The following is a 26,407-nucleotide window of genomic DNA, read 5'->3' as shown; positions in this document are numbered from 1 at the left end:
ATGCCTCTCGCAACACCTACCATCTTACTTGGGTTTCTCTTACCTTGGACGTGGGGTATCTCTTCACGGCTGCTCCAGCAAAGCGCAGCCGCTGCTCCTTACCTTGGATGAGGGTTATCTCTTCACAGTTGCCCCTCCTGACCTTGAACGTGGAGTAGCTCTTCTCAGCCCTCCTGTGCCCGCGCAGCCATCGCTCCTTGGACTTGGGGTTGCTCCTCTTGGCCGCCGCCCCTGACCTCGGGCATGGGGTAGCTCCTCTCAGCCATTCCTGCGCCGTCACAGCCTGGCACTCTAGGCCACCACCCCTGACCTCCGACGTGGGGTAGCATCACTTCATGGGAAATAGATGGGGAAAGAGTGGAAACAGTGGCTGACTTTATTTTGGGGGGCTCCAAAATCACTGCACATGTTGACTGCAGCCATGAAATTAAAAGAAGCTTACTCCTTGGAAGGAAAGTTATGACCAACCTAGATAGCATATTCAAAAGCAGAGACATTACTTTGCCAACAAAGGTCTGTCTAGTCAAGGCTATGGTTTTTCCTGTGGTCGTGTACGGATGTGAGAGTTAGACTATGAAGAAAGCTGAGCGCCGAAAAATTGATGCTTTTGAACTGTGGTGTTGGAGAAGACTCTTGAGAGTCCCTTGGACTGCAAGGAGATCCAACCAGTCCATTCTAAAGGAGATCAGTCCTAGGTGTTCTTTGGAAGGACTTATGCTAAAGCTGAAACTCCAGTACTTTGGCCACCTCATGCGAAGAGTTGACTCATTGGAAAATACTCTGATGCTGGGAGGGATTGGGGGCAGGAGGAAAAGGGGATGACAGAGGATGAGATGGCTGGATGGCATCACCGACTCGATGGACATGAGTTTAAGTGAACTCTGGGAGTTGGTGATGGACAGGGAGGCCTGGCGTGCTGCGATTCATGGGGTCGCAAAGAGTCAGACATGACAGAGCGACTGAACTGAAACTGAAAGATACTTTTAAAATATGAAAAGAAAATTTTCCTGATATACAAGATTGTTGTGAAAAATCAAACAGATAAATGAGAATTCTCCATTTATATTTTTTGAGATAACCTCTGTGGACAACTTGATATGTTTTTCTAGACTTTTAGTCCAAATTTATATTCATATATATAATTTTAAAAACTTACTGGCTACTATTAGTTAGCTTACTTCACATAATATTTTAGGATCACTTTTTGTGTCACTATTATAAATATCTATTTTATTTGTTCTACTTTGTTTACTGATTGACTTGTGATTAGATAATGCATGCAAATTACAAAATTGTAAACACTGATGCCTCCCTCCTACCCTTATTATCCAGCCTCACAGTTCTCTTCTTCAGAGGCAATCATTGCTATCACTTTAATATAGATTCTTCCAAAACAAATATAAGCTGCATTAGTCCCTTCAGTACACAAACAAGCAGTAACGTAGCCCAGCCTGAAGGAGGAAGAACTCTTCCTTGACTTGTACATTCCCTTTCAGCTACCACCTTGCTTCTCTGCTCCCCTTACAGCAGTAGTACTTGAAAGTGAAAGTGAAGTCGCTCAGTCGTGTCTGACTCTTTGCGACCCCATGGACTGTAGCCCACCAGGCTCCTCCGTCCATGGGATCCTCCAGGCAAGAGTACTGGAGTGGGTTGCCATTTCCTTCTCCAGGGGATCTTCCCGACCCAGGGATCGAACCCAGGTTTCCCACATTCCAGGCAGAAGCTTTAACCTCTGAGCCACCAAAGTTGTCTCCAATTACTATTTCCAATTCCTCTTCTCCCACCCTTTGATAAACTTACTACTACAGTGTCCATTTTCATGCTGTATTTAAGCAATATGGGGTTATAAAGGCCTGGCCTCGCATTACTTCGGACAATTTGAAGGGTATTTTCAGTTTCAGAGTTCCGTGTGGGGTGGACTGATGCATTAGTTGGGACTGCTTTACAACCCACCTTTCCCCAGCTCTGCCTGCTTTCTTCCCCTTCCTCGGGAGTTTGTCCTAAGAGCACGTGAGCATGCTAAGTTGCCTCAGTAGTGTCCAGCTCTTTGCGACCCCGTGGACTGCAGCCCACCAGGCTCCTCTGTCGATGGGCTTCTTCAGGCAAGAATACTGAAGTGGTTTGCCATGTCCTCCTCCAGGGGATCTTCCTGGCCCAGGAGTCGAACCCACATCTCTTATGTCTCCTGCATTGGCAGGTGGGTTCCTTACCACTAGCATCACCTGCCCTGAAAAGCTTCGAGGATGCTAATCTTCGTGGTAGAGTCTGCTTCCCAGCACACCATCCTGCAACACCCGTCCAGTGGTTTTCCATCTCAGAATAAGAGCCTGAAGTCCTCACAGTGGCAGTATGTGTCCCTCCTCCCACCCCTCAGCAACCTTCCTGGCTACATCTCCTACATTCTTCCCTTCATTCTGTTCTCATTAGCTGTTCCCTAAATACACTAAGCATACTTAATACTCCTGAACCTCCACACTTGCTCTCTGACTTCCTGAGATATACTTCCCTCAGATGCCTTCCTGTCTCCCCCTCATTTCCTTGGTGTCTCTGTTCAAATATCACTTGATCAGAAATTCTTTCCTGACCACTCTATATAAAGCAGCATCCCCACTGCCAGCTTTGTGCTCTTTATTCCCCCTGTTTTGTTTTTCTATTCCTCCAAAGCACTTATGCTATATGTTTTTTCTTATTGTCTGTCTTTTTCTGGTTTGTCCTCTAATATTTTCCAAGGGCCTAGAAAAGTGCTTGGCACAGAAAATATGTTCAAGTAATATTATGGATGTATGAATAATTGTTCATTTTATTTTTCATGCAAATGTTGCAACCTTTACATAATGTTTTGCACATATGAGAACAGCACATACCTTGGAGAACATTTCAAACCAGAATAACAACCTGCATAGTTTTGCACTATATGTATAAATACAATTAATTCAATCAGTCCACTATTAATGGATTTTTATGTTATTTCAAATACAGAAAGGAGTAACTTCATAATGTTGTCTTCCATTATGTGAGTATATCTTCAGGAAAAGAATCTTTATAATTGTAATTTGCTGGTCAAAGGGTATATAATTGATATTGATAGTTGTGATAGACATTACCAAATAATTTTCTATAAATCTTATACAAGATTATATTCTCACCAGCAGGATGTGAGTGTGTCTCTTTCAACACATGTTAATTCTTTGACAGTGCTCATCTGATAAATGAAAATGGTATTTAAGTGTAGTTTTAACTTTCAATTCTTTGTGTGTGTGTATGTAATAAAGTTTTATTAAAGTATAAAAGAGATAGAGAAAGCTTCTGAAATAGACATCAGAAGGGGACAGAAAGAGTGCCCCCTTGCTAGTTTTTAGCAAGGAGTTATATACCTATTAGCAAGCTGCTAATTAGAGAAAGGAAATGCCTCAAAACAGAGAATTGCATCAGGCCCCTCACCCACAACATGCATTTTGAGATAGCATTGGCACAATTATCTTATTATGTTTGAGGTTTAATATCTTTTTATATATTTAAAACACAATCATATTCCTTCTGTACTAATACCGCTTCTATAAAGTGTGTTGGGTTGGCCCTGTAATGAAACTTTTCTTAAACCAAAGATTCAAGTTTACCTCAGCGTCCCAGTATCATTTGTTGAATAAATGATCTTTTCCCCACTTGAACCAACTTCACCACATTTCTGTTTCTAGCTTTATATTTCCATTTATCTATTCACATATGAAGTACTACATCGCTTCATATAATGCAGTTTTATGCTATGTTTCGTTAGTTATCTGGCTCTTTTTGTTCAGTTGCTACGTTGTGTCTGACTCTTTGCTACCCCGTGGACTATAGCATGCCAGGCCTCTCTGTCCTTCATGGTCTCCTGGAGTTTGCTCAAACTCATGTCCCTTGAGTCAGTGGTGCCATTCAACCATACATCTTCTACCGCCTCTTTCTCCTCCTGCCCTCAGTCTTTCCCAGCATCAGGGTCTTTGTCAACAAGTCAGCTCTTCGTGTCATGTGGCCAAAGTATTAGAGCTGTAGCTTTAGCATCAGTCCTTCCAATGAATATTCAGGGTTGATTTCTTTTAGGATTGACAGGTTTGATCTCCTTGCTGTCCAAGGGACTCTCAAGAGTCTTCTCCAGCACCACAGTTTGATAACATCAATTCTTTAGCACTCAGCCTTCTTTATGGTCCAAGTCTCATATATGTACAACCAGCTACTAGAAAAGTCATAGATTTGACCACATGGACCTTTGTTTGTAAAGTGATTTCTCTGCTTTTAAATAAACATATTAAAAAGGTTTGTTATAGCTTTTCTTTGGCAACATCTTTTAATTTCATGGCTGCAGTCACCATCCATATTGATTTTGGAGTCCAAGAAAATAAAATCTGCACTGTTTCCATTTTTCCCCATCTATTTGCCATGAAGTGATAGGACTGGATGCTGTGATCTTAGCTTTTTGAAAGTTGAGTTTTAAGCCAGCTTTTTCACTCTCCTCTTTGACTGTCATCAGGAAGCTTGTTAGTTCCTCTTCACTTTCTGTCATTAGCGTGGTATCATCTGCATATCTGAGGTTGTTGATATTTCTCCTGGCAATCTTGATTCCAGCATGAGATTCATCCAGCTCGGCATTTCTCATGATATACTCTGTATATAAGTTAAATAAGCAGGGTGAAAATATACAGCCTTGATGGACTCCTTGTCTCTGCTGCTGCTGCTGCTAAGTCGCTTCAGTCGTGTCCGACTCTGTGTGACCCCATAGACGGCAGCCCACCAGGCTCCTCCGTCCCTGGGATTCTCTAGGCAAGAACACTGGAGTGGGTTGCCATTTCCTTGTCTCTACCTCAAACTAAAAGAAAAGTTCTGAAAAGAATGATATTTTAAAAAATTCCCTGCCTTTCTAGCATATTTTTCCAATTAAAATTGGCTTGTTTGGTACGAGATTTTCTGTTGTTTTTTTATTAGTCTTGTATTGCTTTAGAGACGAGTTTTAGAGGAATTGGCATCTTCATAATCTTGAATCTTCTTATGCAAGAACATGGTATGTTTCTTTAGCCATTCACGTCTTGCTATCAGTATATATTTCCTTTAAACAATTGCTCTCTCTCTCTCACATATATGTACACACACACATATATTTGATTTGAGAAGCTTTAAAGCAAACATCTGACTTATTATTACCTAACTTAAACAAAAGTAGAACTTTTTTAGGAACATAGAATCATCTCACATACTCACTCAGATCTCAGCCCCTTTGTCCCTTCAGAAGTATCCAGCATTCTGACTTTATGATAGTCTTTTTGTTGCTTTACAGTTTTGCTGCTGGGTAAGCATTTCTAAATAACAGTTTAGTTTTGCCTGCCTTTGAGCTTAAAATAAATACAATCATGCTAGATATATTCTTTTGTATCTAACTTCCTTTGCCAAAAATATGTCTATGTGATTTATCCATGACTGTTGCCTTTTTAGCAATTTTTTTTTCTGAATAGAGATCTTCCTATTATTTTTCAAACTTTCATTTTCAAACATTAAATTCAAACATTCACACAATATTGATTTCCTGGAATGAATCCAACTTTTTCATAATATATTCTTTTTTTACATTTTGCTGGATTCCTTTTGAGGACTGGCCTATTTCTGGCTTACCTGTATTTCTCTAGAGTGGTTCTTTAGAGGTTCTCCCTGAAAGCCTGAGTTTTTGTTTTGGTTTATTTTTATTTAATATTTTTTTAACCATGGCTCCTCCTCCTTGCTGCACTGTGAGCTCCAGTTTTTGTTCCTCCAGCACTGAAAACTGAAAACAGCCCAGCTTCTCAACCTCTTAGTTCTGCTTGCTGCTGTTGCTGCTGCTAAGTCGCTTCAGTCGTGTCCGACTCTGTGCGACCCCATAGACAGCAGCCCACCAGGTTCCTCTGTCCATGGGATTCTCCAGGCAAGAACACTGGAGTGGGTTGCCATTTCCTCCTCCAATGCATGAAAGTGAAAAGTGAAAATGAAGTTGCTCAGTCGTGTCCGACTCTTAGCGACCCCATGGACTTCAGCCTACCAGGCTCCTCCATCCATGGGATTTTCCAGGCAAGCGTACTGGAGTGGGGTGCCATTGCCTTAAGGCCTTAAAGGGAAAAATGGTGCCATATAGCCTCTCTATTCTCTGTAAGATCTTAGGTTCTCAAGTCCCTGCTGCCTTGGGAATTCTCTTATGCCTTCAAACAGACACTTTTTTTGTTCAGCTTATCTAGTTATTCTCAGTGAGAAAGGTTGGTCTACACAGGCTAGTCTGCAATAACCAGAACTAGAAACCAAGTAATGATAAAAATGGAAGTTTAAGATACTGTCAAAATATGATGGTTTATTATCAGGGAATGGTATATGGTTTTTAGTTATTTAATCAATAACTATGAATTATGTCCATGCCTCTGGGAACATCAAAGATAGGACACACTACCTCAGATACCAAGAATGTCATTTAGTGTTCTGTGGGATGTGAAGGTGATCTGGCTGTGTCATCTGTCACTCCAGGCTCATTCTGCTCCTCTCAAGGCTAGGCGACATCTCCTTTCTGCATAAACACTTTGCATGTATCTCATTAGATACCTGCTCCTGGGTTCCTCAGTTATCCATGCCAGGAAACAAGGAGTTACCCTTGCTCAACATCTCTGCCTCAATACCTACCATGTCCAACTGGTTGCCAAATATTGTCCATTATATTTCCCTATTGTTTCCATAATATGTTCACTCTTTTCCATCCCCTCTGCCTTTTTCATCCAATTATCCCAATTCTTTGTCTGAGTTACTAAAAAGACCTCAATTGAAACAAGGAATGCTCCTTCTAAAATACAGATCTGACCTAAGCTTTGCTGCAGTGCTTACAATCTAGTGATAGCTCTCTATAACCCATAAAATAAAATTGTAACATTATACCTATCCCCTCACACCCCTCCACCGCCCTGCAGCAAATAATGAAGGCAGGCGCTGTGTGCTGTGGGATTCTCACAGACCTCTGCCCTCAAATAAGGCCTGCCCCTTTCTGGCATATGACTGGAGCAAATGACAGCTTCTCTGGACCATGGTTATGGTAGTTCCTCCTCTACCATGAGAGGAAATTGAACCAGATTTCCAACTCCAGTGACTTTGTGATTCTGAATCATTGCTTTGAAGTGTGTTATGTGTGCCTTTAGAAATGAAGCTTATTTTTATAGCTACACCCATATCTAGGTTATAAATACTATGTAAAGTGTAACATCAAATATCCATCATGCAGTTCTTATGTAGCAACAATTGATTTTATCTGCCTGGATTTGTGACTCAAATGGGAAACTAAATAATGAGTTAATTGAATTATTTTAATTGAAGCCCTCCACCGTGAAAGGCCCACAGAAGCCCCTTAGGATCAAGGTGTACTGCAAGCTGTTATCCTCAACATCCCGTCCTCTGGGCGGGCCTGCGATGTGACAATGATCTTACCCTCTGTTTCCATCTCTTGCCTCTTTGCCTACTCCCACCCTTGTATGCTAGGCTCTTCTCATACTCACATGCTTTCAGTTGCCTCAGCAGAAGTACCTCGTATCTCCTGCTTCCAGGTATTCTCATCAGATACTCTCTCTCTTTGAATGCTTCCTCACAGAATCTGTGTCTGCCTCTCTTTTTTACTTGTTCTTTGGGACTCTGGTTTACCTCGCCTCTTTTTACTGGCTTCTCTGTCTTATTCTGACTAGGGTGCCCATTTTCACCTTCCTGTTCTCATGACACCCTCTGCAGACACCACCTCTGTCTCAAACAGCATCGTGATTATTTACTTATCTATTCTTCTAAATTCTAAGTTCCTTGAGGATTTGGGCCATGGTACTTTCATTTTTAAAATTCTGAGGGCTGAGCACAGAACTTATTATATAATGGATATTGAAAAAATAATTTATATTTAAATGAATAAATATATTTCTCAGTGAGAGCCAGTAAAGAAATGCATTTCCCTTACCTGAATTTTAGAAGAATCTCTTTTATAGATTTGTCAGATGTCTCTATTGGATGATCTGTTAATCTGTCTATCTGTCTACTTCTGGTGTGTGCCAGAATGATAGAAAGTTATGTTTGGATGCTGCTTAAACTTGCTGAGAAGTATGTAAATTCTCAAATAACTATAGCTTTTATCCAGTGTTAATACTTGGTTCTGGTCAGAAAATCTTGTCTTGATTCTGTCATCTTTCTTATTTCGTGCTCGCAAGAGCTGACAGCTATTTAAATGATGATTAAAAATAGGACTCTGTGAAGTGCATGTTCCTTTTTTTGCTGCCAGGATATAACTGACCACAGAACTGGGGTTATCTCTCTCTCTCTCTCTCTTAAAAAAATTGCACAGGTTATGCTATCAAGTTCTAGATAAAAATCCATGATGAAAAAAAATAACTTTTAAGAAATATTCAGTGGTCCAAATACTTTTCATGAGTCCTAATAGAAAATACGCTTTTTTCCCTCATTCTTAAAAGATATTCGAAGAATTTGAAGATTAAAGTGTAGCCATTATAGCCAGTGATTCATCCATGCTATGAACTGGCTTTGACTGCTGCGCTTCCCTTTCTTCATCATCATCATAAATGGAAGAACCTCAGATTGTGGGAAGTGGGAGCTGGGGTGCTGGAGAAAAAGGGTAATTGCATTCAGAGAGGGAGCTGTGTGAAAAAGCCTTTGGCTTTGGGAAAGTAGGTTCTTATTTATCACTGGCAGTAACTGACTAGAGCAGGCCTGGCTTAAGACTGGAATCCAGGAATGGGCTCTAAGAACACTTTTACTAATACTAAAGATTTGACATGTAGTTACTCATTTGTTTGCTCCTTCTTCAGTCATTCAGTTTTATAAGAATCTGTGTGACATCTATCATGCCACCTCAGAGCTGCTGGTCACCCTAAACTAACAATATCTCAGTGAATGGCTTGTTGAACCCAGAAGCAGGCCATGAATGCTTCAGTGATTCTAGAACACCCCATCCAATTCATTCATTCAGCAAACATTCACTGATATCTGTTAAGGGCCCAGTGCTGATTTAAGCCTGCTCTGCAAAGATGAATGCGATACAGGAACTGCCGACTTGAGTGCCCTGTTTGGGGAACTAGGAAGGAGGTAACCAGACCATTGGAAAAGCACTGAGGAGGGGGCATTAAACCAGCTGAGGGGAATCATGTGGCTTCCAGAGGAGATGACCATTGAGCTGACTTTCAAGAAGTTTGAGAGAGCAGTCGCCAAGGAAAGAGATGAGGCTTTTAGACTTAACCCATTTTGTTGCTGTCTCTTTAGGGAGCCCATGACTAACCATTCCTAACAGATTTATCAACCCTTTTATTTAACCTTCTCTTAGAATGAAGTTTGACTTGGCTTCCTAGGTGGCCCAGTGGTAAAGAATCTGCCTGCTAATGCAGGAGACACAAGAGATGCAGGTTTGATTCCTGGGTTAGGAATATCCCCCGGATGCGGAAATGGCAACACACTCCAGTATTCTTGCCTCAGAAATCCCATGGAGGAGCCTGGCCAGCTACAGTCCGTGGGGTCACAAAAGAGTTGGATACAGCCGAGCATACAGAATGAGGTTTGACTAATTCTTTCTACAAGTAGTTCTCAGCAAATCTCCAGCTCAGGAAATTCTTCCTGTGTCTAATTTATATCCATGCCTTCCTGGGAATTCAGGTTCTCTCTTTGAGTTCTGACTTTTGTGGAAACCATGAGAAGGGTGTTGATGAGGAAGTTGAAATGTTTATGAATTTACCTCATATTGCCTCTGGAAGACAAAATATTCAGTGCTGCATGGAGGAATTCACTGGTAAGGAGATAGCACACTTTCCTTCTACTGTTTTTCTGCTTTATATCTCCCTGGAGATAGAGTCTGCAAAACCGTCGTATTAACCAGTAGGTGGAGTACTTTATTAGAAATAGTAGAACCTAGTAGCTATGTATTAGTTTGTAGAGGGGAACTAACTTTAATAATTATGAAAAATTTTTAGAGTATTTTATATTTATAGCTTTCTGTAAGAGAGCCTGGAAGGGAATTGGTAATCTTAATTAGATTTTGGATAGTTTATTTTTGCTAGGACTTCTTGTGAAATGACACACCATGTGACTAAATACTGCCAGACAAAACTTAAAGTTGTTTTGTATAGCTGTCCAATCCCTCTGTTGAATTATTGTTCCTTGTGATGGGTCTAAGCTTTCTGTGGGTATTAAAAGATAGGTGAATAATTTCAGTGTTTCTCCCCAGCTAAAGTAAAAATCCATGTAGCGGGGTGTCGAGGAAGCACTGCACACAGATTATAAGCTTCTCGAATGAGCTTTCTATTGTAACCAAGCAACTGTCACATTAGACTCCCCCTCGCCATCAGCTTACATTCCCTGAGAACTTAGGTCAGTGCCTAAAATAACCCTGCTAATTGTGAGGGGCACATGTGGACTGAAATTCCAGTTAGCAGTCTGGGAGCTGAGGGACCGAGGATTTGAAAGTGTAGTATAGTTAACAGTTCACAACACGCCTCTAAGCAGTAGGCCCAAAAGCCTCTAAGTGTTCAGGTATGGAAAGAAAGTTACGTGTTGTGCTTTATCATCTCGGTGTGTAAAGCTGGTTAGCCAGCGACAGCTGATTAAAGACCAGATCTACTTGAGCTACAAGATCTGGGTTTCCAGTGCCCTGCTTTGAACCTGTGGGTCAGTGATGGAGTAACTGACAGAGGCGGAGGCTCGGCCGAGGGACATGAGACTTCCGCAGCCTGGGTAGGACCCGCAGTACTTTGGTTCTCTTCTTGCAGCGCAGTTCAGGTAGGCTGTTGTTTACATGGAATTCTCTATAAGTTGGACAGAGGTCATAAAACTGTTCAATTCCAGAGTTGGACAAGAGATCTCAAATGTCTCTTCTGCACACAGCATGTCTGTATTGATGGGTACTTAATTTCACTCCCTTCCTTGATACTTTGCAAATCGAAGTCTTCATTTCCTCACTCAAGTGCATGAAAAGTCATGCACTTGACTGCTGGGACCTAACAGAGACTGATGGAGGTTAGACAAAATTCAGTTTGCCTGGCATATGATGAAATGCCTCTTTAAAATTTACCTTCCTCTTTCTTGTTTTATTTCCCTTATTCTAGATCCAAAAGACAGGGTTTTATATTTGTGAGAAACAACGGGAGAAAATGTTGTTAGTAGTTTTAATATATTTTAAAACCCTTAAGAGGGTCTAGGTTTTTATCTTTAAGATGAAAATCAACACTTCTCTAATCCAAATAATCTCAGCTTTCTGTTTGTTCCCTGTATCAGTGCAGCTAATGTAAAATGCTGCAGCATTTGCTCTTCTCACTCCAGTGTTGACCCACATTATAAAGTATCAAGTTTAATTTTGGCTTCCAAATATCTGGCACATAAAATAAGTATGAAAATGCTGGAAGGGACGCTTTGGAACTTCCGCCCGAGTGGGATAATCCAGAATTTATTCAGATTTATGCATATACCTCGTATCATATGACAGACATATTTCTGAAGCATATGTTCAAGCAGGGTTCTGTAATTGGAATAATTTAACACATACTTCAACAGCTGATCACTTTTAAGGAGGTTCTATATAAAATGAATAAGAAGTTATAATTTAAACTATGGTTAGGTGGTTCTATTTTGTGCATCAGAATCTTAAATTGAGATCACAAATGTTGCATAAAGCTGGATAAATTTCTGAGAAGCAAAAACCGTGTTTTCAGTATCAAGGAACATTTAGGTATGTGTATATGATCACACAAAACCTTTTGGGTATCCCTTGAAGAATGTCTGTGTGGTTTTGGATTTGGAGGGTAACCTATTGGATATATTGGATATTAAATCATGACCTTGGTGGGTAAAGATTTTTTAGAGATAGGTCTGAGACTTAAACCAAAAAATAATAGTTGAAAAGAGTATTATCCTGCTTTTTGTGCATTATGTCTATTTAATAACCTTGCAAAGCTGAAATCTTATTGCTCTTCTAACATTTATATCTATTGCAGTCTCAGGAATTATTAGCTTGAACAATACGCATTTGCCAATATTTGATAACTTTGGGCCTGTAAAAATATCAGTTTTGTGTGGCTTATTCTAAGTGATTTTTGAACATTAACTCATTTTAATGAAAGTTTAGCAATAATACCAAGAGTGAAATATTTTCCCAAAATATGAGAGCCATCTCATTAAAAGCATGATCATCAAGGTTACTTCTTATGAATACATTTAGTATGTATGTGCTATATCTTTTGTGAATTCTTAGTTCCTTTGTCTTTCTAAAAGGACTTACTGTTTCTGCTGAGTGCTGCCTGTGGTGTTTGTCAGACCTGGTGACTGAGAGCGAACATCCTCAGTGGCTGAGAGTTGATATTTAGCAGTGTTTGGGATATCTTTGAAAAAATTCACCCTTGGTAGTTAGTCAATGACCAAACGTATACTATAGTTTTAGGGTTTCTCTACATGTACTATCTCAGTACTCTTCTTTTTCTGACTTCCTATGATGCAATCTGAGATCACTGATTTGATACATTTCTTGTATAGGTATTTAATGCTATAAATTTTCTCCTCAGTACTACTTTAGCTGCAGCATAAGAATTTTTATAGGTTGTGTATTTATTTTTATTAATTTAAAAATGCTTTCTAATTTACTTTCTGATTTCTTCTTTAACTCATCAATTATTTAGAAGTGTATTACTTATTTCCCAAATATTTGGGGGATTTTTCAGAGGTACTTTTGTTATTGTTTTTAAGTATTCTAATTTAATTTCATTGTAGCCAAAGAGCATAATTTTTAAGACTTGAGTCTTTTAAATTTTATTGAGACTTGTTTTATAATTATGATCTATCTTGGTAAACATTCCATGGACACTTGAAAAGAATTGTATTCTACTCTTAGTTGAGAAAGATTTATAAAATCAGTTAGGTCAAGTTGGTTGCTAATGTTGTTTAAATCTTCTCTATGTATGTATCAGTATTGGTTTTTTGTCTATTTGTTCTATCAATTATTGAGAGAGGGATATTGAAATATCCAGTTGTAACTGTGAATTACTCCTTTCAGTTTTTGCTTTATGAATTTTGAAATGGTCTCGTTAGATCCATTGACATTTAGGATCATTTTATCCCCTTGATGGACTTAGCCCATTATCATTATGAAATGACTCTTTATCTTTAGTAATATTCTTTGCTCTGAAATTTACTTTTTCTGATATTAATATAGTGACCCTAGCTTTGTTTTTTAAATTTTATTTATTTACTCTTAGTTGCTTTGGGTCTTTGTTGCTGCACGTGGGCTTTGCCTACCCACAGAGAGTGAGGGCTAAGCTCTAGTGGTGGCTCACAGGCTTCATTGCAGTGTCTTCCCTCGTGCGACAGGGGCTCTGGAGAGTGTGGGCTTCAGTAGTTGAGGCACATAGGCTTAATCTGCAGCCACGAACGTGTGCTGGAACCTGCGCCGGCAGGTGGATTCTTAACCGTTGGGCCACTAGGAAAGTACCCGCAGCTTTGGTTTTGTTTTTGTTTTTTTTACATCCATGCTCGCAGTTCATTATTTATTAAGGCTGAGGGGAAAACAACCCACATGTCTATTGGTTGATGAAAGGATACACAAAATATGGTCTATGCATACAATGGAATATTACAGAGCCTTCAAAAGGAAAGAAACTCTGATACAGGCTATAACATGGGTAAACCTTGAGGACATCATGCTAAGTGAAACAAGCCAGTCACAAAAGGACAAAAACTGTATCATTTCATTTATGTGAGGGACCTACCTAGAGTCGTCAAATTCATAGAGAGAGAAAGTAGAACAGCAGTTACCCAGCTCTGGGGGAGGGGTAATAGGAAGCTGTGTAATCAGTATGGAGTCTCAATTTGCGAGATCTGCCCACAACACTGCGAATACACCTAACACCACTGAACTGTAAACTTAAAATATTTAAGATGGTAAATACGATATGTTTTTCCCCACAATAAAAAAGTGTGACACAAAGCAAAGCTTATTGGCACTCTGCTCTGTGGCGGGGCTGAAGGCACACTCTCTCCCTCTGAGTATCAAACACCCACCACATCCACAGTCAGTGCCCACAGTCATCAGGCAGAAGGCTGAGCAGGGTTTCTATCACTTTGCATTGGCAATTCCAAGTTCAAGACGCACTCTGAAGATGTACTCCCTATGGGCAGAGTGTACAGCGGCCGCGTTGCTATAACGCCATAGGACAATCGCCGATGACAGGACATCGAGGATGGCGTCAAATGCAAACCGAAAAGCAGAGGCGCTGTACCTCATAACGGAGACAGAGCCTGGTGGGCGAGACAGACACATAGGCGGTGTTCTTGGGATTTTTCCTAGCTTCACACCATCTCTCTGGGTGTTTTAAAGCTTTGTTTTAAAGACTGTTCTCTTTTAAGGAGTTTCTATCTTAGGGATTTATGAAAAAATAAGCTGTATAACTATTTCTTTATTAATACATTGATTTTATTAAGTATGAGTAGAATTCACTAACAGCTTTCAGATGTCCTTCTACAGTTGCATTTTTTACAGTAGCAGTGTTTCTACTGCTATCCCTCCTCCATTGTTATAGGATTGTCATTTTATAGTAAGTAGCCTTCTTTCTATATGATGCATAATATTCATATTTTTAACATGTAGCATGAAGTGAACACTGGCTAATCAGAACTGATGTCAGCTCTAAGTGACAGGTGTGGCCTTACTTATACGTGCTGCTTGAACATCAGCTCTGAATATATAACAACTAATAACCCCTTACTTAGGTGCCGGAACCATTTCCCCAGTCATACCAATAGTCTACATTTTATAGATACTTTTTGTTTTTTAAAAAAAGAATATTTGTTTGAATCCCTAGAGCTATTCAATAATCAAGTTAACATGTGTATCAACATATTAAGGCCTGACTTCTTTATATAAGGAAAATTCCATAAAGGAACTTATTTTTAAACTTTTATCTTAGATTTTAGCTGATGCTTCAGGTAGCAAATATTTGTTTTTTTAACTTACCAGTTATTTATTGACACTCTCCCATATGTCAGCCTCATGTCCATTGAGTTGGTGATGCTCTCCAACCATGGACATGCATTTGAGTACACTCCAGGAGATAGTGAAGGACAGGGAAGCCTGGTGTGCTGCAGTCCATCGCGTCACAGAGAGTTGGACATAACTGAGCGACTGAACAACAACCACATATGTCAGCCACTGTGAACTTGAGGATGAATGACACTCAGTGGTCCTTCCCCTTAAGAAGCTAGTGTAGTCAGGAAGAGAGACCTGTTGCAGGTTCTAGCATACCTAGACTGCGATGCAGCAGTGTGGAGGCAGGGGAGTGTCAGAATCTCTTAGGATAGAAGAGCTCAGAATAAATTAATTCACCTATTTCCAAAAAGATAACAACTATTTTATAATATATATCCCATTTTCTTCTTCCAGAGATTTTTTTTTTTAACCATTTACCTTATAATCAGTATATCTTCAATGATTACTTTTTTGTCTGTGTCTGGGTTTTTACTAATGCTCTTCCTTTGCTTAACTTCCCTGGTAGCTCAGTTGGTAAAGAATCTGCCTGAAATGCAGGAGACCTGAGTTCATTACCTGGGTCAGGAAGACCCCCTGAAGAAGGGAAGGGCTACTCACTCCAAGATTCTTGCTTACAGAATTCCATGGATAGAGGATCCTGGCAGGCTACAGTCCATGGGGCTGCAGAGTCAGACACAATTGAGTGACTAACAGCAACATGGGCGATGCAGGAAGAAATCGGAGCTGCCGTTCAGCTCTGTCACAAGCTGGATGTTAACAAAAGGAAGTGACTATCACGGGAAACACCACAGACTAGCACTGTCACTCCACAGCACCACTGGGAAGGAAGGCGTCTTCAGAACCTGGGGATGAGCCATCATAGTGCACCAACAGGACTGAAATGAGAGCAACAAAATGAGTTGCTCTGCAGTTGCTTTGTGTGTAGAGCCTTTTGCATACTGAGGATGGAGTTCAGAGAAAAGAAGCTTACAGCAGCTCAGGCCCCAGGTGGGATTTACAAACATCTCTGTTTCTTTCCATACAGTGTATATAGCATCTGCCGTTTGGCCATGGGAATAAATTAGCTTCAGTCACCATCTAGGCCAGGGCAGCCCCAAGACCCAGGGGTCAGAAGGTCAGGCTGCTTTGATTGTATTACTGGCAAAGATGTTTAGAGGCTCTGAACTACCAAGTCAATAATAGTTGGTAGTTAAATAATTCTACATGTCTTCCTCCCTTTTCTTTTTCTTGTCAAAACATTTTGGAAACTGTTAGGCAAACCCAGTTTGTAAATGAGGGAAATTTCTAAAGCTAGATGATGGGCACATGAGTGTTCATTTTATTATTATTCTTTATATGCAAATTATGTATTCTATTTTTGGAAACTTTCTCATGATAGAAAACACACAGGATAGGAAAAAATCTTTTAGACTTAATGTGATATGAAAACCCAAGACGAGAGAATATGCACTGTATGATTACATTTATATAGAAGTCAGAAACAGGAAAAACTAAACCATTTAGGTGCCCATACTAATTAGGTAAAATGATAAAAAAAAAAAAAAGAGAAGCAAGAGGTGATTAACATAAAGTAATAGGCTTAATCACCTCTAGACAGGATATATGAGGAGCATCTTGGCTGTTAGCAATGTTCAATTCTTTCAGCACAATGATAATTACACAAGTATTCACTTCACAATTATTGGTTAAAATTTATAAAATTTTTATATATGCAAGCTGTATTTCACTATATGAAAGTTTAAAACACTTGAGAAAATATTAGTGCAACAAAAAGGAGAGAGAGAGAGAAAGAGAGAGAGAGAGGGAGAAGGAATTTTCATTCTTATTCACTCATTTAGGGCTGTCATTCTGTATACAATTAAGAAGTTACCCCTTGCTTCAGCTTTTAGATGATGTTTGATGTTGATCTTACACAGTCAGATCTGCTTACATTATAAAGTGACCTGTTCAGAAGATGAATGTGGTAGATAATGCAAAGCATTGATATTGATGCTTAGAATAAAATTAGACAACATTTTGATACAGTAGTAGTAACATTAAATATATCACTGTTAACATAGTTCATGAAGTTTGAGACACTACTCTGTGTTTATTATTATTTTTCATTATTTGATATTATCACAAATTTATTATCAAACTAAAATGCATTGAGTATTATGGATTTCAACTGTTTACTTTTTTTAAGCATTAGTCACTCAAAAGAGACTAGATAAAACCTTTATTACATGGTTTTTAATTTGAAAAATCTTACAATTCCAGTTGAGTAGTCCTCATTGATACGAAATACCTATTATTAAAAGTAGAACTTATCGAAAGTTTACATGTACATGATAAAAGAATTAAATCTATTCAGTAAGAATTTGTATGAACTGAAGCAGTGTATCTATATATGAAAGTGTTAGTTGCTCAGTCGTGTCTGACTCTTTGAGACTCCATGGAATGTAGCCCGCCAGGTTCCTCTGTCCATGGAATTCTCCAGGCAAGAGAACTGGAGTGGGTAGTAGCCCTTCACTTCTCCTGGGGAGCTTCCCGACTCAGAGATTGAACCCAGATCTCCTACCTTAGAGGTGGATTCTTTACCCTCTGAGCCACAGGTCCACCCTATATCTGTATGAGGCTATTATCTATAAAAGGTTAACTGTAATTGACATGTCCAAAATACCTGAGGTTCTGATTTTGCTGCTCTCTAATACCTTTGTGTTTGGCCCACTTATAAAAAGATCTTTATTTTCAAGAAAAAAGAGACAAGAAGAAGAAGGAGAGAAAAAGTTACTAACATATTTTATCTGCTTGATCCATGGAATTATCAATGGGAAAAATAGACAGATTGTTCTTAGCAATGATCTTGCTTACAAAAGACTTGAATGAGCTTTGTGGAGAAATAGGCACCCAGACCCATCCCATGACCTAATCACTTGGCAGATTGCTACAGAACATTTACTTGTTAAGATGTTTTGTTGTTATTATATGAAAATGAATTTTGCAGTATGTCTAAAGGAAAGGAGGAAAGTATCCTACTCAGCCAGTTGTTATTTCCTGTGCTTGCGACGGTGGACATGCTGTGTGACACTGGGCGTGCTTCCCTCAAGCCTCCGATAGGAAGGCGAGCATGCTCACCATCCGGGATGCCCAGCGGCTCTACCCATGGTTAAAATTTCCTTCCTGTAGCGTATCTACCTAGGATTGGTATGGTGGTGTCATTGTGGGGTGCCGGTACTAGTTAGAATGGTGAAGGTTTGGATGGGCAAATAGAACTGAGGAGTTCTGTACTTTAGTGCTGATCACTACCTGTGTGGAAAAGTCTCTATATCCCCAGCTTTTATCATTTTCTCTACCTGTTTTGCCAGATGTTTCCAGAGTCTGAATGTATGATGGTCATAGCCACATCCTGTCTAAGATACTCTTCCCCCATCCCTTTTACCCTTGGTGTGACCACATCTCTTTTTCCTTTAGCTGAGCTGGAGCAGGTATGCACACAGAGGACATAGGGTAGACTCCCAGAGGAACAAGGGTTGAGCCCTGCAGTTCCTCCTTGCAGAAGCGTTCTGGACTGGGGATAGCACAGCACTGTAGTGGAGCACTTCTGCTGTCTTGCAGTCATTCAGGGATCAAGGCTCCTTACATCTGGAGCAGCATTGTCCAAAATAAATAAATAATATGAGCCACAAATGTGGATCATGTATGTGATTTTAAATTTTCTAGTAGCCAGATCTAAGAAACAAGTAAAATAAATTTTAATAATATTAGTTTATTTAACCCAGTTTGTCCAAAATATTATTTTAACATGTAATCATTATAAAATTATTAAAAGCTATTTAAACATTTTTATACTGAATCTTCAAAATCCAGCATGTGTTTTATACTTACAGTATATCTTAATTTGGAGTAGCTGCATTTCAAGTGCTACCACTTTGGACAGTGCAGTTCTAGAGCCTGCCGTTTCTTATGACTTCAGATTACCTCACTGGATCCTTTGAGTCTAGCCAGCAAACAAAGAAGAGAGAGTTTGGTAGAGTATCACAAAGGAAGTTTTGGGGATTAGACCTGGCAGCAAAGTATTAGGGCTACCTACATTCCATTGGTCAGTACTCAGTCATACAAACCCACTCAAGTCCCTGGGATACCTGGGAAATGTTCTTTTTAACCCTGTGCCCAAGAGGAAGAGGAAATGGGTTTAAAGAGCATACAGCAGAGTCTCTATCACAGCAGATAGGCTGTTATTATCCACATTATACAAATCAGGAAACTGATGCCCAGGTACATTACATGATGGGTTAGTTTATGAGAAAGTATAAGTAGAATGCTGGTCCCTAGAGTGATGTTTTTTCTGTCAGACTGCCCAATCCTGGTTTATTTATCCCTCAACCCTGTCTTTAATTTTGTCTGTGTAGATGTAGTTCTTGCAGAAAACCTCAGGTCTTCAATATTTTGTCTCCAAGGCTGCTCTATAACTTAATGACAATATCCTATTACAGCTGTTTTGGAAAATGACAGGCAGCCCAAGTATAATGAAGCAAATATGCCTTATTACTGAATAATTCAACTAATAGTACTATTCTGAACACTGCATTATCATCTTGAGTGGGCCTTTTCCTTTAGCATGCTGAAGTTCCTCTTTCAAAGTGAAGGGTTACGAAGGTCCTCATCAAGCTATTTCAATCAATGTATAAATTGCATTTTATGTTATAATGAGCAGCCTGTTCAATTGAAGTTTTCAGCTTTTTAGAAGTACTTAGAAGAATAGTAACAGAAATGCTGTTAGTGAAACTGTTGAGTTGAAGTGGTTGAATAAGCTGCTTTATTTCTTGGATGAAAGGGGATATTTTAGATGGAGAAATGAGATAATATTCCTCAAATCAGACTAGTACTAAGGAGTGATGGCTCTCCATGGACTACTGATGATAGCACAAGTCCCTTCAGATCAGATCAGATCAGTCGCTCAGTTGTGTCTGACTCTTTGCGACCCCATGAATCGCAGCACGCCAGGCCTCCCTGTCCATCACCAACTCCTGGAGTTCACCCAGACTCACGTCCATGGAGTCAGTGATGCCATCCAGCCATCTCATCCTCTGTCGTCCCTTTCTCCTCTTGCCCCCAATCCCTCCCAGCATCAGAGTCTTTTTCGATGACTCAGCTCTTCGCACAAGGTGGCCAAAGTGCTGGAGTTTCAGCTTTAGCATCATTCCTTCCAAAGAAATCCCAGGGCTGATCTCCTTCAGAATGGACTGGTTGGATCTCCTTGCAGTCCAAGGGACTCTCAAGAGTCTTCTCCAACACCACAGTTCAAAAGCATCAATTCTTCGGTGCTCAGCTTCCTTCACAGTCCAACTCTCACATCCATACATGACCACTGGAAAAACCATAGCCTTGACTAGATGGACCTTGTTGGCAAAGTAATGTCTCTGCTTTTGAATATGCTATCTAGGTTGTCATAACTTTTCTTCCAAGGAGTAAGCATCTTTTAATTTCATGGCTGCAATCACCATCTGCAGTGATTTTGGAGCCCCCAAAAATAAAGTCTGACACTGTTTCCACTGTTTCCCCATCTATTTCCCATGAAGTGATGGGACCAGATGCCATGATCTTCGTTTTCTGAATGTTGAGCTTTAAGCCAACTTTTTCACTCTCCTCTTTCACTCTCAAGAGGCTTTTTAGTTCCTCTTCACTTTCTGCCATAAAGGTGGTGTCATCTGCATATCTGAGGTTATTGATATTTCTCCCAGCAATCTTGATTCCAGCTTGTGCTTCTTCCAGCCCAGCATTTCTCATGATGTACTCTGCATATAAGTTAAATAAGCAGGGTGACAATATACAGCCTTGATGAACTCCTTTTCCTATTTGGAACCAGTCTGTTCCATGTCCAGTTCTAACTGTTGCTTCCTGACCTGCTTATAGGTTTCTCAAGAGGCAGGTCAGGTGTTCTGGTATTCCCATCTCTTTCAGAATTTTCCACGGTTTATTGTGATCCACACAGTCAAAGGCTTTGGCATAGTCAATAAAGCAGAAATAGATGTTTTTCTGGAACTCTCTTGCTTTTTCCATGATCCAGCGGATGTTGGCAATTTGATCTCTGGTTCCTCTGCCTTTTCTAAAACCAGCTTGAGCATCTGGAAATTCACGGTTCACATACTGCTGAAGCCTGGCTTGGAGAATTTTGAGCATGACTTTACTAGCGTGTGAGATGAGTGCAATTGTGCGGTAGTTTGAGCATTCTTTGGCTTTGCCTTTCTTTGGGATTGGAATGAAAACTGACCTTTTCTAGTCACTTTTATTGAAGATGATATGATTAAACCACTGACTGCCCTTTAGCTTTAAATTACCTATGGCAAACTAGTTTGGAGTTTTTGATGCTGTCTTAAATTTTTGAATATGGAACATATTCACAGATTTCAAAAATTTAAAAATATGAAATATATACTTTCCGAGGTCTCCCTTCTGTCCTCCAGTAGAGGATGTCCAGCTTCTTCCTCTCATACCCTAACCAAGTTGTACTCATTCTTATCTGTTTCTTACAGATCCTTCCAGACTTCATATTTGCATTTATAAGCAAATATATATTCATTCTTCTGTGTTACTCTATACACACTATTTTAAACCTTGGTTTTAAACTTAATGGAGATCTTTCTATGCCAGAATTATAGAGAGCCTTTTTATCATCCTAATTCTTTTTTATAGCTGTGTAGTATTCTGTCATGTGAATGTACCTTAGTTTACTAGTCACCCATTACTGGACATTTAATCTGTTTCCAATATTTAGACATTGTAAACTTATTTTACATTAAATAGCTTGAACATGAGTCATTTCACAAAAAGTGTAAATATATTAGAGGTGTAAATTCTCAGATGTATAATTCTAAGTCAGTGTGTATATGTATTTGGAATTTGACAGAAATGGCCAAATTGTTCTCTTCAGTTATCTCACTAATTTACCCTCCAACCAGGAATGTATTAAAAGTATCTGTTTCCTACACCTTTGCCAATAGCTTGAGTTATGAAATTTTTGGATTTTTGCCTTGTAGCTGATACTTTGGTATAGTTTAAATTTATATTTCTCATACTAGGAAGAAGGTTGAGCAGCTTTTCATATGTTTAACTATTACTTTTTCTATGAAGTAATACTTTTTCTATGAACGGTATTAATTTTTTTGCCTGTTTTTCAGTTGTGTTGTTGGATTTTTTCTTCATTGATTTATTGGAGTTCTGTGTTGATTAGGGGTATAAACCATGTGATATGAACCACGGTATTTTTTTTTTTTTTTGGTTTGTCATTTGTCATTGACTATGCTTAATGTATGCTTTCTCACAATTTTGCAGAACTTTTCTTTCCTTTTTCCATTGTATACAAGTTTGTCTTTCTTTTAATAGCTCTGGATTTTTTATCCAGAAGGCCTTACTCATTCCAAGATTATAAATAACTCAGCTATTTTTTCCTAGTAATTTTTATGTTTTCATTTTTTACATTTAAATCTTTGATACATTTGGAATTTATCCAGGTATATGGTAGATCCAACTTAATCTTTTAAGATATTTGTCTGGTTGTTGCTTTTCTCTTCACTGACTTGAGATGCCTCATTTATCACAAGCTCAAATATCCTCATGTATTTGGGTCTACTTCTGGACTTGTTTTTTTCTACTTGTCTGCGATATATTACACAACTTTAATTACTGAGACATTATAATATATTTTGATGTTTATTAAAGAGGGCTTCCCAGGTGGCACTAGTGATAAAGAACTGGCCTGCCAGTGCAGGAGGTGTAAGAGAGGCGCAGGTTTGATCTTTTGGTTGGAAAGATCTCCTGGAGGAGGGCATGGCAACCCACTCCAGTATTCTTGAAGGGAGAATCCCACAGACAGGGGGGCCTGGTGCCTCCCCTGGATCCATAGGGTCGCAAAGAGTTAAACACAACTGAAGCGACTTAGCATGCACACCGTCATTGTGGTCTTTTTTTTTTTTTTTTTTTTAAGGTTTTCTCTGGTTATTCTTGTTTATCCAGGTATGTTAGAATCAAACTGTCTGTTTCTAACCCCAACCTTCAACTCCGCCCTGCAGTGAAAAGGACTATCTGTTGATATTTGTTTGGGGACTTGCATCATGTTTATAAAATAACTTAGAGAGGGCTGCTATTTAATGATGTGGAATCTTCCTATCCAGGGACATAGTTTGTTGTTCTACTCATTCATTTTTTTAAAAAAAAAAAACCTCATTAGTGTTTTAAAGCTTTTTAAAAAATTTAGGTCTTCTCCATTTTTCTTAAGTTCATTACAAGGCACTATCTTTGTTGTTGCTATATTGTTTTTTATTTATTTATTTTGGCTGCACTGGGTCTCTGTTGTGGTCCCTGGGCTCTGCATTTTGGTGCATGAGTTTCAGCTCTGCTCTCCCTCTGTGTCTTTATCATCTGGGACCAGGCTGAAGGAGCAGCTCTTTTGGGGTTATTCTGGTCTTCTGAAATCAGGAAGGAAATAGTGACAGGAGGGTTACTCTATGGTTTTTAAAATTCCAGCTACTTCATTTTGGCTCACTTTTCACTGGCCAAAACAAGTCATTTGGCCAAGTCTATTATCAACGGGCTGAAGAAGTTTAACCCTTTCATAAAGAACATTGACTATTAGAAACCAGTAATACAATCTACTATGAAAGTGAAAAGTGGAAGTATTAATTACTCAGTCATGTCCAACTCTGCGACTCCATGAACTATAGCACACCAGGCTCCTCTGTCTGTGGAATTTTCCACGTAAGAATACTGGAGAGGGTTGCCATCCCCTTCTCCAGGGGATCTTCCTGACACAGAGATCAAACCTGGGTCTCCTGCATTGCAGGCAGATTCTTGAGCCACCAGGAAGCCCCATAATCTGCTCTATACTGTCTCATTTAGTTTTCCAGATAAGCAGCAAACTTTGAATAATATAATCATAACTCTCAGAGTCTACTAGCCCCCTAAATTTAATCTCTATAGACCTATAATTGTCATTGCTATATCAATTAACTCTTGCTGCATGAGAAGCCACTTCATAATTCAGTGCCATATGGCATCAAGCATTTGTCTAGTTCTTGTGCCTGCTGGTTTTCTGATGGTGGCTGACATGGACCCAGCTTAGCATGGGAGGTTCTGTTATCTTCCTCAGCCAGTGGGTTAGCCAAAGCAGGATGGAGATTACGGTGAAGCAACTGAGGGACTTTTCTCAGGCCCAAAACTTTAGAGGGTGAAAAAACTTAGTAATCAAGATAAATAGTATTTTAACGCAATATTTTAAATAACCAAAATCAATGTAGACAAATCATGATGAAATAAATTTTAAATAAAGACATAACAGTGCTATGTCAAGCTATGTTGGAGCCTGAGGCAAAAAGAGAAATCAATAACATTGATTCTGTACTTAGGAACAATTATTGAAAAAGTGTATTTATTGAGTATTATGTATAAGGCATTCTGATACATGCATAATGTATATGCATGTTTTATTTATGAGGTATATATAAATATGAATGATTCCATTTAGTTGCTCAGTCACAAGGAATTTATCTCATTGTATAAATAAATGTACTCATTTTCAGAGTCATGGTCCAATAATATGCACAGTACTTTGAGAATCCATTTTTTGGAATCTTTTTTAGAGACGTCTACATACTTCTTTCAAAATCCTCAGTGGTGTCTAATTCTCATCCTTTTTATAGTAGATTTGATTTTTGAAAACAGACAAAAGTTATTTAGGGCCAAGCGTAGGGTGAGTAAGCCAGGTTATTAAGCTGGGTATTAATCATTGGTCAAAATAGAAATGAATGTGAAGATACAGCATTTATTTTACTGTGCAATTTGTGAACTTGTCTTGAAGGCAGTTCTTAATGTGGAATTCTAGAAATTTCTATTTTAATTGCACTGCTGAAAAAGCAATAACTTGGGGGGAAGACATTAGTTTTAGATGTGTGAAGCCTAGCTTTAATGTATTGGGTTGGCCAAAAAGACCGTTCAGGTTTTTCTGTAATTACCAACCCAGGAGCTCCTCCTCCATGTGAACAACTTGAAGGAATGTCCTAAAGTCCTGATAAATGGAAGGGAATATAGTTGTTGGAAGCTTAATAGCACTATCCTATGAACATTGAACTAGCTTGTTTTGTAGATAGAGTGTAAAGCAAAAGTCATAGATCTGTTTGTTCTGCCTTGGTGTAGAAACTGAAAAATTTAGACTGAACTGAAACATTTAAACTGAAAAAAAAATAGACTGCAAAGATTATGGTAAGTGCTCTATTATGAAGAGACCAGCTCTTGCCACATCCACATAATTTGCACTCCCGCCCCTAGCCCTTCTAGAATTTCAGTTATGCCATGGCCATAAAATCTGGCCTTGATTTTGTGTGCATATGTAAGTATCTAGACATATGTAGACTTGTTAGCTAGTAGGTGGAGATGGTTCATTCACTCATCAATAAATATGTGAATGGATCAATTATCTAGTCACTGATTCAGAAATACATAAAGTGACATCTGATCCCAAACTTATATATCAATATAACAATAATAAATAACAGTTTTATGGCAGATGTAACTGTCTTTTGTGTATACATACACACACATAAATATAGCTTTAATTCTTTTATATAAGGAAAGTTCCTTATCTCTTTACCTCAGTGTGTGCATATATCATTATACACCACCCCCCAACATACATATGCTTCTTCAGTTCAGTTCAGTTCAGTTTAGTCACTCAGTCGTGTCCAACTCTTTGCGACCCCATGAATCACAGCACGCCAGGCCTCCCTGTCCATCATCAACTCCCAGAGTTCACTCAAACTCATGCCCATCGAGTCGGTGGTGCCATCCAGCCATCTCATCCTCTGTCATCCCCTTCTCCTCCTGCCCCCAATCCCTCCCAGCATCAGAGTCTTTTCCAATGAGTCAACTCTTCGCATGAGGTGGCCAAAGTATTGGAAGTTCAGCTTTAGCATCATTCCTTCCAAAGAACACCCAGGGCTGATCTCCTTAAGAATGGACTGGTTGGATCTCCTTGCAGTCCAAGGGACTCTCAAGAGTCTTCTCCAACACCACAGTTCAAAAGCATCAATTCTTCGGCACTCAGCTTTCTTCACAGTCCAACTCTCACATCCGTACATGACCACAGGAAAAACCATAGCCTTGACTAGACGGATCTTTATTGGCAAAGTAATGTCTCTGCTTTTGAATGTGCTCTCTAGGTTGGTCATAACTTTCCTTCCAAGGAGTAAGTGTCTTTTAATTTCATGGTTGCAATCACCATCTGCAGTGATTTTGGAGCCCCCAAAATAAAGTCTGACACTGTTTCCACTGTTTCCCCATCTATTTCCCATGAAGTGATGGAATCAGATGCCATGATCTTAGTTTTCTGTATGT

The 26,407-nt window shown here is 39.3% G+C and overlaps 1 protein-coding gene across 5 annotated transcripts in view; it reads left to right on the top strand.

Annotated features, from left to right (window-relative positions):
• The window catches only part of AKAP6 (A-kinase anchoring protein 6), a 599,671-nt gene that overhangs the window by 263,812 nt on the left and 309,452 nt on the right, over positions 1-26,407 (top strand). The window contains exon 1 of one of the 5 annotated variants that reach the window (XM_086363678.1): positions 10,410-10,788. The exons of the other annotated variants lie outside the window; for them this stretch is intronic. The gene's annotated coding sequence lies outside the window, so the exon portion shown is untranslated. Of the gene's footprint in view, positions 1-10,409; positions 10,789-26,407 lie in introns of those variants that run through there. 5 annotated transcript variants of the gene reach the window in all.

This window comes from Bos grunniens, chromosome 21 (assembly GCF_055505025.1).
Source record: "Bos grunniens cultivar Pamir isolate PY7600 chromosome 21, Bosgru_T2T1.0, whole genome shotgun sequence".
NCBI lineage: Eukaryota > Metazoa > Chordata > Mammalia > Artiodactyla > Bovidae > Bos > Bos grunniens.
Note: the sequence above shows the minus strand (reverse complement) of the source record. Positions and strands in the feature narration are given on the sequence as shown.